Genomic DNA, 18,164 nt, shown 5'->3' on the forward strand with positions numbered 1-18,164 from the left:
AACTGCCTGAAAATGTAGAGCTGTGTTCCAGTAGCCATGTTTCTTGAAGATGATTGTATAATGATATAGCTTTCACAATGTGACTGTGTGATTGTGAAAACCTTGTGTCTGATGCTCCTTTTATCTACCTTGTCAACAAACTAGTAGAATTTATGGAATAAAAATAAATAATAGGGGGAACAAATGTTAAAATAAATTTAGTTTGAAATGCTAGTGATCAATGAAAGCAAGGGGTAAGGGGTATGGTATGTAAAATTGTTTTTTTCTGTTTTTGTTTTATTTTTCTGTTGTCTTTTTATGTCTTTTTCTGAATTGATGCAAATGTGTGGGAAATGATCATGATGATGAATATGCAATAAATAAATAAATAAATAAATAATGGGGAGCAAATGTTAAAATAAATTTAGTTTGAAATGCTAGTAATCAATGAAAGGGAGGGGTAAGGGATATGGTATGTAAAATTTTTTTTTCTGTTTTCATTTTATTTTTCTGTCGTCTTTTTATTTCTTTTTCTGAATTGATGCAAATGTTCTAAGAAATGATCATGATGATGAATATGCAACTATGTGATGATATTGTGAATTACTGATTATATATGTAGAACAGAATGAGCATATATTAGGAATGTTTGTGTTTCATTCTTGTAATTTTTTTATTAATAAAAATTTTTTAAAAATCAGGGAACTTGAAGATAAGGCAATTAAAATCATCCAGTCTGAGAAGCAGAAGGAAGAAAGAATGAACAAAAATGAAACGAGCCTGAGGAACCTGTGAGACACCATCAGGCATGCTAATATCTGCAGCGTGGGGGCCTTCTGTAGAAGGAAAAGAGAAAAAGGGGCAGAAAGAATACGCAAAGAAATAATGGCTTAAATTTTCCAAATTTTAACAAAAGACATTAATATACACATCCAAGAAGTTCAACGAACTCCATACAGGATAAACCCAAACAGTCATATGATAAAAGAGTGGGAGAAAGATCAAAGGTGATGGTGGAGTTATACAGAGAAGGTCAGGTTTAACAAATTAGTATGGGTGCTGAATCAGTATACTGATTTTTTTTTTAGCCTTCAGTACCTAAGAGCAGCTAGAAATAAAAACCTAAAATTGTGGAATTGTAACACATACCAAACTCTGAAATCTGTTCTACAACTAATTGTTGTGATGTACTTTGAAATTTATTGCTTTTATGTATATATGTTATTTAAAGAAAAAGAGAAGTATAACAGAGAAGATAGGATTTGACAAATGAGTATGACTGCTGAATCATTATATTGATATTTCTGTTGGTCTCCAGCATCTTGGAGCAGCTAGAAGAAAAAAAACAAAAAATCATGGAATTGTAAACCATACCAAACTTTAAACTCTGTTCTATAACCACTTGTTAAAATGTACTTGGAAATTTATTGCTTTTTTGTATAATATTTCACAATTTTTAAAACATTGAAAAAAATAGTCATATGAGAGGTAAACTGCCAAATGCCAAAGATAAAGAGAGAATTGTGAAAGCAACAAGAGAAAAGCAACATGTGATATATAAAGGGAGCCTCAATAAGACTAAATGCTAATTTCTCATTGAAACCACAGAGGCAAGAAGGCAGTGGGATGACAGATTTAAAATACCAAAAAGCAAAAAATTGCTGACAAAGAATTCTGTATCTGGCAAAATTGTCTTTGAAAAAATGAGGCAGAGACTGTTCTTGAAAATGGTATAAATAGGTCATGCATATGATGTACAATGTATTATATAAAGTATGTAAAGCTTCCTCATGATTACTAACTGTAAAAAGAGTTTGATTTTTTGTTTTTGTTTTTTTTTAAAAAAGAGAGATTCTCAAGCCTGGGTAACAGCATTTGCATACTTGTTGGAAAGGGCAGTTATCAGCCATGACTGGGTTTGAATCTTGGCTCTGTCGTTTGTGTAATCTTGGGCAAGTTTACCTATTTCTAGGCCTTGGCTATCTCATCCATGAAAAGAGGATAACACCAAACACAGAGGTTATTGAAAAACTAAAGGAGACAATATCTGCAAAACTCTTTCCAGGGTGCCAAGCACAGAGTAAATAATCAATGTGGCTAATGGGTACAAAGTTTTTTGGAGAGTGATGAAATTTTCTAAAATTAGATTAATCACAACTCTGTAAATATTTGTGAATCATACACATTAAACAGGTGAATTTTATGGTAAGTAAACTATCAATAAACTGTTTAAAAAGTAATATGTGGAAAAAAAAGAAATAAACAAATAGTTACTATGTGACGGCAACCATGAGTATCCGCTTTGTTTCCTGCTGTGAGCACGTGTCCTCGTATGTCTGGCTCCTGGCCTGTATCCCTCTCCAAACCACCTTTGCACTTTGTAGATTTTCTGATTATGTTAGCATTTATCTTTTAAACATTCTGGCTTAAACGAGATAGAATATTCTTTCTCACATAAAAGAGGTAGGCAGTCTAGGACAATACATGTTTTTGTCTTCATGAGACATCTTCAAATCCACTGCCCTTTCCTTCCTGATCTTCATAGTCCAAAATGGCTGTGAGAACTCTATCATAGCCACATTCCAGGCAACAAGATGAAGCAAAAGAGAAAGGTTTGCCCCCTCATAATAAGCAGACTTCTAAAAAGTACCACACAACATTTCCTGCTTTTTTCTCATTGTCCAGTACTTAATCCCATGGCCCCACCTGACTGTAAGAGAAGCTGCGAAATAAAGTCTTGTAACCCTGGTGCAGTTTCAACTTGGGTTTAGTGAAGAGAAGAATGGTTATTGAGAAGCAAACAATACCCTCTGCTATTGCTATTTGTCTAAAAAAGGGAGCAGAATACAAATTGTGTGTGTGTGTGTGTGTTTGTAAATGCATAAAGTATCTTTGAAATGAATACACCAGAATGTATTCTTTCAGGGAGGAAAATTGGGTGGCTGTGGATGGGGATGGGGAGAGATTTCATTTTATCACTTTCGAATTTTGAACCATATGAATGTATTATCAATTTAAATAAATACAACTAGAATATTTTTTAAATCTTGAATTATGCTTCCCAACCTGCTATCTCCTGCCTTCGCTGAACACTGTTGATTCACTACTATCTCAGGCATCATCCAGACACTTGCAAGTCTTGGATCCAAGACTTCCTTTCTCTTGACACCTACAACCAAGTTCTCTACAAGTTTGAGCATTTACTTTCCCATTCCCACAGTCCTCCTTTTTGACCAAGGCGGTGAGGTCCCAGAAATGGGAGCGCTGATTCCATCAGCCTATATGAGGCCATCTTAACAGTTCCTACAGAGATGTGTTCCTTGACAGACACTTTTACCTATGATCAACATATAGTGAGGGATTTATTGGGTCTCTAGGCTCTCCTTCTCTTCATTCTTTATTCCAGTTCTCATGGACGATCTGGCTGGGCCTGGCAGGATCCAGTATCCATCACAGAGGTTCTCAACCCGTGAGTAGCCACACTAGCCAGACTCATGCCCTTTCCAGGTTATTAATTGTAACCATAAAAATAATCCCATGCTTCTTTGGCCTTTGGAAATTAATCAGATTCATTACTGTAAATCAGAGACTTATGTAGAAATCAAAACCACAATGAGATTCCACTTCACATGCACTAGAATGGCTTTTAGTAAACAAACAAAAAAAAAAACAATAATAATCAATGCTGACAAGAATGATGTAGAGAAATAGAAACCCTATACATTACTGGTGGCATTATAATTGGTGCAGCCACTATGAAAATCAGTTTGACAGTTCCTCAGAAAGTTGAAAACAGAATTACAACATGACCCAACAATGTCACTTCTTGGTATAAACCCAAAAGAATTGAATTCAGGGACTTGGGCATATATTTGTACACCAAGGTTAATAGCAGCATTATGAGCAACAGTCAAAAGGTAGAAGGAACCTGTGCTGGTTTGAAAGGATGTATGCACCCTAGAAAAGCCATGTTTTAATCAAAATCCCATTTTGTAAAATGGCAGAATAATCCCAATTCAATACTGTATGTTTGAATCTGTAATTAGATCATCTCCCTGGAGATGTCTCCCAATCAAGAGTGGTTGTTAAACTGGATTAGGGGAGATGTGTCTTTACCCATTTGGATGGGTCTTGACTGGAGTCCTATAAAAGAGGAAACATTTTGGAGAATGAAGGAGATTCGGAGAGAGCAGAGAATGCTGCAGCACCACAAAGCAGAAAGTCCATCAGCCAGCACTTTGGAGATGAAGAAGAAAAACACCCGCTGGGGAGCTTCATGAAACAGGAAGTCAGGAGAGAAAGCTAGCAGATGACGCTGTGCTCACCATGTGCCCTCCCAGCTGAGAGAGAAGCTCTGACTGTGTTCACCATGTGCCTTCTCACTTGAGAGAGAGACCCTGAACTTTATCGGCCTTCTTGAACCAAGGTATCTTTCCCTGGATGCCTTAGATTGAACATTTCTATAGACTTGTTTTAATTGGGACATTTTCTCAGCCTTAGAACTGTAAACTAGCAACTTATTAAATTCTTTTTAAAAGCCATTCCATTTCTGTTATATTGCGTTTCGGCACCTAGCAAACGAGAGCAGAACCCAAATGTCCACTGACAGATAACAGATGTACAAAATGTGATATTCATACACAATGGAATATTATCCAGTCATAAAAAGGAATGAAGAAGTAGGACATTCTGATGTCTTTTATAGCATGGATAAACACTGAAGACATGATGTGGAGCAAAGTAAGCCAGACACAAAAAGAATAAATATTGTATGATCTCACATATATGAAATACCCAGAAGAAGCAAACTTCATAGAGGCAGATAGTAGACTACAGGTTACCAGGGGGCCAGGAGGGGTAGAGTGGAAAGAGAGAGCAATAGTTTAATGGGCACAGAGTTTCTGTTTGAAGCGTTGAAAAAGTTGGGGTAATAGAAATTGGTAATGGTAGCATAATTTTGTGAATTTAATTAATACTACTTAATTGTACACACTTGAAAGTGTAAAAACTCAATTTTGAGTTGTATATTTGTTACCACAATAAACAGTTTTTTAAAGAGTCTTCTTGGCTCAAAGGATGAGGAATTATAACAGAGAATTTAGGATTTAACAAATGAATATGACTAGTGAATCATTATATTGATATTTCATTTTAGTCTCCAATGTCTTGGAGCAACCAAAAGGAAAAACCTGAAATTGCTGAATTATAACCCATACCAAACTTTGAAATCTATTCTATAACTACGTTAAAATGTACTCTGAAATTTATCGCTTTTTTGTATATATGTTATATTTCACAATTAAAAAATGTTTTTAAAAAAGAGATTTCTTGAGAAACTTGGAAAGCTAATGACAAAGAGACAGAGGGCTGAGAGGAATAAACTCCAGAACCCAGTGGAACTTGTCCCCGAGCACCAGCTGACCTGCTGGGTCTGGCCATAAAGCCAGTAAACTGCAATAGAGCTCCAACTGCAGTGTGACTGTAGCAAATACCTGTGGAGTGATGAAGAGTGGCTCTACAGGGGGACAATGGTTAAGATGGCCTGTGACAGCGAAGACCAGAGTGTAGGATGATTGGGGAAGGACTAGGACACACATACACACACACACATCCATAACAATCAACGTCTTGTGAGAAATTACCTTTATTATCTTCAGTGTGCCCTTGTAATTGTTTATTCTCACCTATTCCATTTTTTGTTAATGCTGATCATAATCCACTAAGGTGATTTCATGATCACTAATTTTAAGAATTTACCATTTGTAAAACACTGCTCTAAACCCCAAATGAAGTTCCAAAAGGAAGTTTGCCAAAATAAAGTTTCAGATTGATAGATGTGATGGTGAATGACAGAAAATGAGATTTCAAAGGAAAAGACAAAGTCTATTTACAAAAAAAAAAAAGACAATGCAAATGACCAATAAATTTGTTTTTAAACATGTATCTTCCTTATAATTAGAAAAAAAATTTTCACCACTCATGTTAACAAACAGTTTTAGAAATAATACTACACAGTTCTGGTAAAAGTGGAGGTGAGAGGGGTAGCCTTAAATACTAAATATTACTGGGAAAGAATAAATTGTGTGTTCATTTCCTAAGCTGCTAGAATGTAATATACAAAAATAGAAAGGCTTTTATAAGGGAATTTAATAAGGTTACAAGTTTATAGTCCTAAGCCTATGAAAATGTCCAAACTAAAGCATCCAGGGAAAGATACCTTAATTCAAGAAAGGCTGATGGGTCAGGAACACCTCTGTCAGCTAGGTAGTCATGTGGCTGGCATCTGCTGTTCCCTTGCTCCTGGTTCCTTTGCTTTTGGTCTCCGTTCCTGTGGGGGTTCCTCACTTTACTTCTCCAGGTCTGGCTTTCATCTCTTAGCTTCCCTCGGCTCTCTCCAGGTTCTGGCTTACTTAACATCTCATGGCAATGTCTGTTGAGCTCCATGCATCTCTAAACACCCGTGTCTCTGTTCTCCATGTGCCCACATCTTGTGTCAGCTCTGCTGTGTGAAGTTTCTGTCAGCTCTGAGGCTTCTGTCATTTCTGACTCTCTCCAAAATATTTCCCCTTTTAAAGGATTTCAGGAGACTAACCAAGACCCACCTGGAACAGGCGGAGTCATATCTCCATGTAATCAAAAGGTCACACCCAAGATTAGGTGTGTCACATCTCCATGGGGATAATTGAATCAAAAGTTTCACACCTATGGTATTAAACCAGGATTAAAAGAAACGGCTGCCTCCAGAAGATTGAGTCAGGATTAAAACATGACTTTCCTCGGGTACATAACAGATTCAAACCCAGCACAATTGGTTCCACCTTTCTGGAAAGCCACTTGGCAACATGCGTCTGAGGTCATGTCCTTTAGCCACATAGTTGCACTTCTAAGAATCACTTCTCAAAATCAGTCAGAGAGGGTGGGCAATGGTGGTACAGTGGCACAGTTCTTGCCTGACATGCCGGAGACATGGGTTCGATTCCCAGTGCCTGCCCATGCCAAAAAAAAAAAAAATTAGTCAGAGACAAGGACAAAGATTTTTATATAAATACGTTTATCATAGCATTATTTGAAATACTGACAAATTTGAACAAAAACCTGAATAATATTTTTGGAGAATTTTTAGTGACATAAGAAAATGCCCATGATAAAACTTTAAATAAAAAAAAAAAAGGCAACGTAAAGAACATCTACAAATCAACAATAAAAATATGGCCAGCATTTCACAGAAAAGTCTGTATGGTCAATAAGACAGGAAAAAGCGCTCACAAGTAACCAAGAAAATGCAAATTAAAATCACAATGAGATATACCCACACACCATCAGAATGGCTAAAATTTAAAAGACTGACAACACCAAATACTGTGGAGCAGCCAGGACTCACATACACTGTTCATGAGAATATAAAGTGCTAAAAAATTTTGGAAAAGGTTTGGCAGATTCTTAAAAAACTAAATATAAGCCATCCTATGTCCCAGCAATTCCACTCCTGTGGCTTTTCCCCCAAGAGAAATAAAAACATATTTCCACCAAAGAGTTGTACAAGAATGTTCATTATGGTATCTGTATAGAGAATGGATTAACAAATGGAATACTGCTCAGCAATAAAACAAACAATGATAGTTATAACAAAATAGGTGAATCTTAAAAACATTACGATAGTCAAGCACACAAGAGCACAAACTATATGATTCCACCTAGAATAGACAAAGCTTATCCATGGGGAAAAATCAAAATAATGGTTGACTCAAGGTTTGAGTATAGGGATTGACCAGGCAAGGTCATGAGGGAACTTTCTGCGGTGATGGAAATGTTCTCCGTTTTGTTTTAGTTGGTGAATAGAGGGGTATATACAAATGTCAGAACTCATGAATTGAACCCCTAAGTTTGTACACTTTATTGTATGTGAATTACACCTTAATAAAAAATTTGAATCAACATACCAAATTATGCACAGAGCATATATATTGATTGCTTATGTGAGTGCAAATATGTATACACAAAAAGACCAAAAGAAAATACACCAAATGTCAATAATAGTTACAGCTGGGTCCTGTGATTACGAGAGAGTTTTCTTTTCTTCCTCATACTCCCAGTAAGTAACTCAAACTAATGCAGGGCTCTTATCACTCAATTTCTACTGAGTCACGAGAACTACTAGGTGGCTAAGGGGAGGGGACGGCCCCAATAATGTGGCCAGGATGGAATGAACAATCATAAGTTTCTACCACACTTGCACAGAGTAAACCCTCAAGAAATGGGAGCTGGAATTATAGTAGGGAAACTCATAAAAGATAGAATATAGGTTACCAGGATATAGAATCAGCCTAAAGAATGGGGAGCAGTTGCTTAGTATATGCAGAATGTTTAACTAGGGTGAATGTAAACATTTGGAAATAAAGGGAGGTTGCAGTAGCAAGGTATTGTGAGAATAATTAACGGTGCTGAATGGTCTTTGAATGAGGTGGGAAAGGAAAGTTGGAGGTTAAAACATGGGAATGCATAATACAGTGAATCTTGTGGTGGACAATGTCTGTGATTAACTGTATATTTAAAGTTATTTCATGAACTAGAACAAATATACAACACTATTATAGGGAGTTAATAATGTAGAGGGGTTTGATGGGGAAAAGTGTATGCAAACTGTGAACTATAGCTAACAGTAATATTTTAATATTCTTTCATCAACAGTAACAAATGTACCACACCAATACTATGGGTCAAAAACAGGGGGGACAAAGGGTATGGAAGGATTTGTGTTTTCTTTTTATTTCTTTTCTGGAGTAATGAAAATGTTCTAAAATTGATCATGGGGATGTATGCACAACTATGTGATCATAATGTAAGCCAGTGATTGTATACTTGCAATGGTTTGTATGGTGTGTGACTATATCTCAATAAAATTGCATTTTTTAAAATTGAGAGTGCTGATGGACTGTTGACTTTGGACATTATACATGATGCCTAATGAATAGAGGTGGCTGAAGGATGAACTGACTGAGTAGATTGGCAAATGATGGTGTATGCATATGATCAAATATTGTGCTGCTACAAAAAGGAGCAAAGTTGTAAGGCATGTAACTTATGAATGAACCTGTGGGACATTTGGTGAGATAAAATAAGCCAGAAACAAAAGGGTAATTACTGTATAGTCTCATTTAGAAAATGCTTACAGGGGCCTAGATTGTAAGCTCTTATAGCAGTCACATTTAGTCTCAAGTGGTAATTGTTATTTCTGGATTTTGAGAGGCTGTTTTATATATGTATAACCTGGTGTTCTAGTCTGCTAGCTGCTGGAATACAATATACCAGAAATGGAATGGCTTTTAAAAAGGGGAATTTAATCAGTTGCTAGTTTACAGTTCCAAGGCTGAGAAAATGTCCCAATTAAAACAAGTCTATAGAAATGTCTAATCTAAGGCATCCAGGGAAAGACACCTGGGTTTAAGAAGACCAATGAAGTTCAGGGTTTCTCTCTCAAGAGAGCAGGCACATGGTGAACACGGTCAGGATTCCTCTCTCACCTGGAAGGGCACATGGCGAAGACGGCGCCATCTGCTAGCTTGTTCTCCTGGCTTCCTGTTTCATGAAGGTCCCTGGGAGACATTTTCCTTCTTCATCTTCAAAGGTTGCTGGCTGGTGGACTCTACTTCTTGTAGCTACGTCATTCTGCTCTGCTCTCTCTGAATCTCTCATTCTCCAAAATGTTTCCTCTTTTTATAGGACTTCAGAAACGAATCAAGACCCAACCAAATGGGTGGAGATATGCCTCTGCCTAATTCAGCTTAACAACCACCCTGATCAAATCACATCTCCAGGGAGATGATCTAATTACAGTTTCAAACATACAATATTGAACAGGGACTAAAAGAAACAGCTGCTTTTACAAAATGGGATTAGGATTAAAACATGGCATTTCTAGGGTACATACATCATTTCAAACGAGCACACCTGGTATTTAGAGATAAAAATGAATCTGATCAGATTGGGATTAATGTAATTCAGAACACAGGGATAAGGAAGACATTGTCTGTATTTTAGAACCTCATCTATTCTTTGAGGGCAAAGGAAGAAAGATTTATTTTGTCCAGAACCTAAATTTTTTGTAGAACGTAATCTAACTCAACCTGTCTGGAGAGCTCATTTAAACAATCCAAACACAAGAGCCCAGAATAAGAATGAGGGCCTTTAATTCTGTATAGCTTAATGTAATGCCCAGATTCATCCCACAGTATATTAAGCAGATAATCAAAAGGTATGAGTAAAATCTCTTGAGGGATGGGAGAAAAAAATATGGAACTATTAAACCTTACCACTGAGGAAACCCAGTGTCAAACTGTGATTCTGTGTCAAACATTAGGGACACCCAAATCAATAGTCCAAGCCCTTGATCTTGAGGCCTGGTCTTGTGAAGCTTTTATGTATATAGCAGAAAAGCTTAGCCCACTTATAGGTGTCCCTAAGAGCCACCTCCAGAGGACCTCTTTTGTTGCTCAGATGTGGCCTCACTCTATCTAAGCCCAACTCTGCAAGTGAAATCATTGCCCTTCCCTTTATGTGGAACATGACATCCAGGGGTGAAAGTCTCCCTGGCAGTGTGGGAGATGACTCCCAGGGATGAGTCTGGTCCAGACACCATGGGAGCAATAACGCCATCCTGACCAAAAGTGGGAAAAGAAGTGTATCAAATAAGGTATCAGTGGGTGAGAGAGTTAAAAAAGAGTGGAAAGGAGATTGCTCTTATGCAAACTTCGGTTAGACATTGCTACTTATCATAGCTTGCCAACCCCCAGCCAAAACCATTCCAGCCAATCCTAAAGAACACCTAGAGCAAGATATAAGATTCTACAAAGATTCCATGCACTGGGGTAACTTTCCAGAAAACTATAACCTCCAGATGGGTCCCTCACCAGATAAGTCCTGAAATTTAGAGGGGCCAGCCTCTCCAGAACATCAACTAGTTCCATCCCTCTATCCCATATTATTGACAGCCCCTTACAATATGAAAAAGTTGAAATGGGCACAGCTCAAATACCCCAAAAGTGTGGAGAGCCGCCTCCCGGGTCAGGCCTAGTGGACACGCTGCAGCCTGCTCTAGAGTTCCCCTCGCCCATCGAGTGAGTCAAGATGGCGCCCGCATCCTGTTTCCGCGTATGACGTACGCGCCCACCAACCCTATCTTCCAATCACCTCTGTATACGTGGCACTAACCTATTGGGTTTGGGCACAGTATATAAGAGGTTACCCGGACAGGGTGGGTGGAGACGACCCACAGGGAGCCGTACCTGACGGCCGCATAGAGGTTGTTCCCCCGCGGGGTATCTTGTCCCGCGTGGAACCTGTAACAGAGAATGCAAGCTTAACTCCAGTAAAGGTCTGTGCTCACAACCGTTGCGTGCCTCGAACCCGTGTTTGTCACTTAAGTTGGTTTGCCTGCGCCTGTCTCTTTCTCCCCTCCTGTTCCCTTCGCCGGCCGATAAGTCCTGAAATTTAGAGGGGCCAGCCTCTCCAGAACATCAACTAGTTCCATCCCTCTATCCCATATTATTGACAGCCCCTTACAATATGAAAAAGTTGAAATGGGCACAGCTCAAATACCCCAAAAGAATGGGAGAAAGATTAAAGTTGATGGTGGAGTTGTACAGAGAAGGTAGGGTTTAACAAATGAGTATGACTGCTGTATCATTATATTGATATTTCTTTTAGTCTCCAGTAGCTTAGAGCAGCTAGAAGTAAAAACCTAAAAAATTGAATTGTAACCCATACCAAACTCTGAAATCTGTTCTACAGCTAATTGTTGTGATGTGCTTTGTAATTAATTGCTTTTTTTTAATTAATTGCTTTTTTTTTGCATATATGTTATTTAAAAGTAAATTGTGATGATAAAAAAATAACAATATTCCTTCTAGCCTCCAATGTTCTGGAGCAGCTGTAATGAAGAAATCAGGATTTAAGGGATGAATTTTGATTACTGAATCATTATATAAATATTTCTTTTTGCTTTCTGGCATATTGAAATAGATAGAGAAATACCTGATATTTCTGAATTGTAATCCAGCTACCTTGATCTCTGATAATGGTTGTATAGCCCTTATCTTCTGCCCTTGTGATTGTAAAAACCTTGTAACTAACCTTCATCTGTACCTAAGTATCCAGTTTTTCAACTTTAGAGTCTTGTAATCACTAAAGACAGTCCCTAATAGTTAATGAAGAGTCTTTGGGGTCTCCCTGAACTAACCAACCCCAAGTCCCAAATTACCTTGATGACCAAGACTGGATTTAACTTAAGTGGGCCCACCTGACATGTGCAGCAGCCTAGACTTTAACCTACAAGTCACGTATATCCCATACTGTCATTTTCTTTTATACACTCAGTGACTAAGCATGTAATCAATCTGCACATGCTCAATAATTAGATCACCTCTAATTACATCATCTGGGGCCACTGTGCTCATTATACTAAACCCTGCCCACCTTTCCTCTAATAAAACTATCCAAATTACTGCAGTTTGAGGAGACAGAATTTGGGCCATTAGGCCATCTGCTCTCCTACAACATTTCTTACAATGCTCATAATAATAAACTCTTTCTCTCTTTGAAACCCCAATGTCTTAGGAATTGGTTATTGAACGCGTTGGGCAGAAGAATCTTCCGCCTTTCTCGGATAACAAAGCTAGAAGGAAAAATTTGAGATGATGAAATGGTAGCCCATGACAAACTCTGGGATCTGTTCTATAACTTCTTGATGAAGAGTGCTTTGAAAATTATTGCTTTTTTCTTTATTTGACTTATATATATGTTATATTATACAATAAAAAAGTTTTTAAAACTGCATTTAAAAAGAAAGCAAACACACACATAAAAGAAAAAGAAATGGTAGCTGGGTTATTTTTCGCTTGGAAGACTTATAGAGCCATGAAACCTTTCTCCAAATATTTGAAAATGTGTCAAGGAAAAGAGTTTCCAGGATCATTCACCATAGCTCTAGACAGAAATAGGTGGGGAGAAGTTTCACAGAGACCATTTTCAATCAAGAATAAGGACAAAACCAAGTTGGACTAAGTGGTATACACCTGTTTTGTTTGAAATCTCTTATTCAGCATCCACTCCCGATTTAAATAACAACACCCCAGTCCTTGTTTGGGGGAACCCCCTCTCCTCCTCCTCCCTAGTGGCAATGGGCCTGTCAGTCAAGGAGCCCATCTGCCTCTCCATGGGGCATGTGCCCACAATGGCCTTCAAGTTCTATTCTAAAGTCAGGCAAAGGCCAAACTGGTTTGAGTTCACATACTTCGCCATAGGTTGCAGAAGAGAATTTGTCCAATCCTAGAGTGAGCTGGGACTCAGCATCAAGGGAATGAGAAAACCTTCTGGACCAAAAAAAGGAAGAGAGAAATAAGACAAAGTATCAATGGACGAGAGGTTTCAAACAGAGTCGAGAGGTTATCCTGGAGGTTATTTTTACACATTATATAGATATCCCCTTTTTAGTTTAAGGTGTATTGGGCTAGAGGGAAGTGCCTGAAACTGTAGAGTTGTGTTCCAGTAGCCACGTTTCTTGAAGATGATTGTATAATGATATAGCTTTCACAATGTGACTGTATGATTGTAAAAACCTTGTGTCTGATGCTCCACTTATCTATGATATGGACAGATGAGTAAAACATATGGATTAAAAATAAATAAATAATAGGGGGAACAAATGTTGAAATTAAAAATATATATAAATTGGGTAGATGGAAATACTAGTGGTCAATGAGAGGGAGGGGTAAGGGGTATGGTATGCATGAGTTTTTTCTTTTTTCTTTCTAATTCTTTGGCTAGAGTGATGCAAACGTTCTAAAGAATGATCATGGTGATGAATACACAACTACATGATGATACGGTGAGCCACTGAGTGTACACCATGTATGGAATGCTTGTATGTTAAGAATGTATGTGCTTGTATGTTGTTTTATCAATAAAAAATTTTTAAAATGATTTGAACTAAAACAAAAAAAGAAGAAGAAGAAGAAGAGAATTTGTCCGTTGTTTCTTCTTAACCAGAAACTAGAACTGGCTTGGTTCCTGATCTTCTGGAGGGCTCTAACCTCAGGTTTCCCCCTGATTCTCACAGCTATCCCAGAATGGTCAATAATTTTCTCTGAACTACTCAGGTCAGCACCTCTGGGTGCCTCCCCACCAGCTAATCTGAGAGGAGATTAAGTAGGTTGCTCTCTTCTGAACCACCTCCCCAACACTGAATGCTTCCTCCTTATAAATGGCCTAAAAATTCCATACTGCTGCACTGGTGCTGGCCCCAGCGCTGTCCATCCACTGTAACTACCGGGTTATAAAGTCAACTGTTCCTAACACCCTGGTTAGCCAGTGCTTGGTTATCTTTTCCTGTTCCTATCAGCAGTCTCAAGACATTTTCAATTTCTGCCTTCCACATATCCAGTTTCCTCAGGGCTACTGTCCAGAGAGGTGTTACATGGCTCATTATCACCTCTTTACATCTCTTTCTAAATCCTCTTTACATCTCTTTCTAAATCCCTTCAAGCTCTTAAATTCTCTCAATACAAATCTTTCTCTCCCCCCTGCCCCCACCGGCCCTGCCCAAGGAGCAACCTGTCTAGGAGAGCCTGGGGCCGTGCAGGGATTGGGGAAGGCGTAATCCTGTACCGGCTTTACTGCTGCCTAGGCCCCTCACTCAGGGATGCCACTTGCTCTCAAATTTGAGCCAAGTCTCAGCCTAAACAATTTGAAATTGTCATATAGTTTGAAATCCTCCACAGTGGAGAAGAATTTAGTCAAGTGGCAGCAGACTCCATAGACATCTTTTCAATATGGAATATGAGGCTCCCTTAGCTGTGCAATAACCAAGCTTCCAGCAGGGAAGATGCTTCCTCTTCCTTCCCAAAAGTCAGCCCTGAGCACCACAAGCCCTGGGCAATTCTAATGGGTGTCACAAAGCAATCATTCCTTTTCTGTGGCTCATCAATTCTTCCTAACATTTTATTATGATAATGTTCTAACAGTGAACAAAATTGAAAGAATTTCACAGTGAATATCCTATTACCCATGAAAGAGATTCTACCATTAGCATTTTGAGCATTTTTAAAATTGAGATATATGTCAAAATTAGCCATTTTAAAGCATACACTCAGTGGTTTTCAGTTTTTGGCACATCCATTATGTTCTGCAACTGTAACCAAGAAGTTAAGATTTAAGAAATGACTATGATTACTGAATCATTATCTAGATATTTCTTTTTACTTTCTAGCATATTGGAATAGCCAGATGGAAATACTTGAAATTGCTATACTGTAATCCAGTTGCCTCAATCTTTTGTAATAATTGTATAACTATATAGCCTTTATCTTGTGACCCTGTGAGTGTAACAACCCTGTGCCTGACCCTCACTTACACCCTTTTATCCGAATTTTCAACTTTAGAGTCATATGATCACTAAAGACAGCTCCTACTATTTATTACTGAAGGGCCTTGAGTCAGCCCAGAGCTAACCCACCCCAATGAACAACCTGTGCATGCTCAATAATTAGATCACTTCCAACCTCTTCATCTTGAGCCCTTGTTCTCATGATCCTAAAACCTGCCTATCTTTTGGTACTATAAAACCATCAGAGTTCATGGAGATCGGAGAGACAGATTTTTAGGCCCATTTGATCTCCTGCTTCCCTTGTAGCAATCAACTCCTTCTTTGAAACCCAGTGTCTCAGGAATTGGTCATTTGAGTGCATCGGGCAGAGAACCCACTGCTCTTGATCAGCATCACAACCATTACCACTTTCTAACTCCAGAACACTTCCATCATCTCAAAAAGAAATTCCACCCCTCTTAGCATTTAGTCTCAACCCCCCTCCCCCAATCCCAAAGAATTCTATTCTTTTTAGCAGTTAGTCTCAATCCTCCTCCCCCATTCCCTGGCAACCACTGATAATACTTTCTGTCTTTATGGATTTGCCTATTCTAGGCATTTCAAATAAATTGAATCATACAGCATGTGGCCTTTAATGTCTGGCTTCTTTTACTTAGCATAACGTTTTCAAGGTTTGTTCATGTTGTAGCATGTATCAGTACTTCATTCTTCTTGAAGAATAATATTTCACTGTATGGATAGATCACATTTTCTTTATATATTCATTAGTTGCTGGGTATTCCAATTGTTCATTTCTATTTTGGGGCTGTTACAAGTAATGCTGCTGGTTGACATTTATGTACAAGCTTGTACAGACATATATTTTCAAATCTCTTGAAGATATACCTAGGAGTGGAACTGCTGTATTATATACTAATATTAACATTTTATTACACTTGCTCTATCATATATCTACCCATCTAACCATGCTTCTGTCCATACATTGATCTACCTTCATTTTTGGGTACTTATATAGTACCTAACTTAATATCTTGGTGAACAGTCCTCTTCAAATAAAGTCATTATATGTAATCACACTCAAAAAAATGCACAGTATCTCACCACTAAATTTCTCATGTCTATTATTAACTAGAATTCAGTATCTGTTTATAGTTTTTTCTTTTCATATAAAATTTATATGTAATGAAATCGTGAGTGTACCAGTCAATGAGTTTTGGCACATGCATACACCTGTGAATCCCTAATCCCTATCAAGATAAAGAGTATTATCAGGACCACCTCAAGTCCCCTCAGGCCTCTTCCCAGCCAGTCGCTGCCCCTGCTCCTGCCCCCACCTTCTCCAAAGACAATCAAGTCTTCTGATTTTTCCACCAAAAACTAGTTTGCCCTGTTCTAGAACTTCATATATAAAGAATCATGTGGGGTGGGCCACAGTGGCTCAGCAGGCCTGCCATGCCAGAGGACCCAGGTTCGATTCCCGGTGCCTGCCCATGTTAAATAAATAAATAAATAAATAAAATTAAAATAAAGAATCACGTGTGTGAAGGACTGAATCGTATGCTTCAGCTGGGACATGCTCTTGGTCTTGGTTCTCATTCTGGTGGGTGTAGACCCATTGTAAATAAAATTAAAAAAAAAAGATGTTGTTTCAGTTAAACTATGGCCTACCTGAATCAGGTTGTACTTTAATCTGGATTATTGGAGTCCTTTATAAACAGAGTGAAAGTTAGACAGACAGAAGCCACAGGGAGTAGCCAGAAGCTGAAAGTCAACAGAACCAGGAAGAGACACAAAACACTGCCATGTGCAGTGCCACGTGCCCAAAAGTTAAGAACCAAAGATCGCCCACTGTCAGCTCCAGAATGCCACCATCTTCTGGTAGAAAGTATCACCTAACACTTCAATTTTGGACTTTTCCTAGCCACAAAACTGTGAGCCAATAAATGCCCAGTATTTAAGTCAACCCATTTACGGTATTTGCTTTAGCATCTATACAACTAAAAACAACATGTTGGTCTCTTTTTTGTGGTGCCTCGGAGGCAATTGGTTGCCTCAGTATGAAGTTGAGCATCTCCTTGCCAACCACTGGCTACCAGAAGCTCACTGAAGTGGACAATGAACACCAACTCCACACCTTTTATGAGAAGTGAATGGCCACAGAAGTTGCTGCTGACCCTCTGGGTGATGAGTGGAAGGGTTATGTCATCGAATCACTGGTGGAAATGACAAACAAGATTTCCCCATGAAGCAGGGTGTCTTGACCCATGGTTGTGTCCGCCTTTTACTGAGTAAGGGGCATTCCTGTTATAGACCAAGAAGAACTGGAGAAAGAAAGCGCAAATCTGTTCAGAGTTGCATTGGAGATGCCAATCTGAGTGTTCTCAACTTGGTTATTGTAACAAAAGGAGAGAAGGAAATTCCTGGACAGACTGATACTACTGTGCCTCGTCGCCTGGGGCCCAAAAGAGCCAGAAAAATCCGCAAACTTTTCAATGTCTCTAAAGAAGATGATATCTGCCAGTATGTAGTGAGAAAGTCCCTGAACAAAGAAGGTAAGAGACCCAGGACCAAAGCACCCAAGATTCAGCATCTTGTTACTCCACCCCGTCCTACAACATAAACGTCAGTGTATTGCCCTGAAAAAACAGGATACTAAGAACAATAAGGAAGAGTCTGCAGAATATGCTGAACTTTTGGCCAAGAGGATGAAGGAGGCCAAAGAAAAATGCAGGAACAGATTGTCAAGAGACGGATGCTGTCCTCTCTGAGAGCTTCTACCTCTAAGTCTGAGTCCAGTCAAAAATAA

The 18,164-nt window shown here is 38.5% G+C and overlaps 1 pseudogene; it reads left to right on the plus strand.

Annotated features, from left to right (window-relative positions):
• The first annotated feature begins 17,415 nt into the window (after positions 1-17,415).
• Positions 17,416-18,164, plus strand: LOC143653175 (small ribosomal subunit protein eS6 pseudogene; annotated as a pseudogene).

The sequence above is a fragment of the Tamandua tetradactyla genome, chromosome 13, assembly GCF_023851605.1.
Source record: "Tamandua tetradactyla isolate mTamTet1 chromosome 13, mTamTet1.pri, whole genome shotgun sequence".
Classification (NCBI taxonomy): Eukaryota; Metazoa; Chordata; class Mammalia; order Pilosa; family Myrmecophagidae; genus Tamandua; species Tamandua tetradactyla.